The 1138-nt window shown below is 44.3% G+C and overlaps 1 pseudogene; it reads left to right on the top strand.

Annotated features, from left to right (window-relative positions):
• The first annotated feature begins 205 nt into the window (after positions 1-205).
• Positions 206-638, top strand: LOC132022313 (ATP synthase F(0) complex subunit C2, mitochondrial-like; annotated as a pseudogene).
• The last annotated feature ends 500 nt before the right edge of the window (positions 639-1138 follow it).

Here is a 1138-nt window from a genome sequence, read left to right as displayed (position 1 = left end):
TATATACTTTATACTCTATACTCATATACTCTACTGTTTAAAGAAAACCCCATCAAAACCGTGCTGGTATCTCAGACTGATAACATTAATTCCTTTCTTTCCAGGCAAATGTCCAGAGTTTCTGCTGTTGTAACTTCAGAGCTGGGTCAGTTTGAGAAGACTGAGTGTAGTCTGTCTTCTCTGCACTGGGAGCAGGTTTCCTGCCACAGCCCCTCATCCCCTGAAGATGTCTGCCTGTGCAAGATTCATCTCCACCCCCTTCTTGGTCAGGAGCACCTTTCAGCAGTTGTGTTGAGCACTGTCCGCAGTGGTACTAAAATCATGGGAGACACAATAGCAGCTTGGAAGCCCCATATCCCCTGACCTCACTTATGCCCAGCCACACCTTCTGAACCAGCACCATTTCAAGGGACATAGACACAGTAGCCAAGTTCATTGGGGCTATGGCTGCCATGGTAGGAGTGGCCGGCTCTGGGGCTGGAACTGGGACAATGTTTGGGAGCCTCATCACTGGTTATGCCAGGAATGCTTTTCTGAACCAAGAGCTCTTTTCCTATGCCATTCTGAGTTCTGTCCTCTCAGGGGCCATGGGGCTCTTTTTCCTGATGGTGGCCCTTCTCACTCTCTTCCCCAGGTGAAGGAGGCATCTCCACTCTCATAAGTTTTTCCTCAGTGTCTCAATGCCCTGGATATTCCTTTTCCTATATCTCCCCAGACAGTCTGGAAGTGGTTGGCTCAGGATTTGACAGAGGGAAGACAAATACTGCAGTAATAAAGTAATAAATGGATTATATGGTCAAAGCTTGTTTTCAGGTGACATCTATTTTCTACCATCTAAAGAATGGTAACAAAGGGCTTTTATCATATGCCGCATGTTGGGAGAATTCTGCTGCTGTTGTTCAAGAATGCAGATCACCACCACTTTCAATCCTTACAATTTTGTACATTTCTTTAATCTATCTGCAGATTTCACTACTCTAAGGCAGTGACTCTACAATATCAAATGAACAAATCCCTTTAGTCTTGTTTGTTCTTAATAGCCTTTGGAGCCGTATTTCAGTTCAATTCAGCTAGCAGTCTTTATTCTTTTTCTCCTTCTATAATTCTGTGTTCAGTCATATGCTAGGTACCCTGAAAA

This window comes from Mustela nigripes, chromosome 7, assembly GCF_022355385.1.
Source record: "Mustela nigripes isolate SB6536 chromosome 7, MUSNIG.SB6536, whole genome shotgun sequence".
NCBI classification, from domain to species: Eukaryota; Metazoa; Chordata; class Mammalia; order Carnivora; family Mustelidae; genus Mustela; species Mustela nigripes.
Note: the sequence above shows the minus strand (reverse complement) of the source record. Positions and strands in the feature narration are given on the sequence as shown.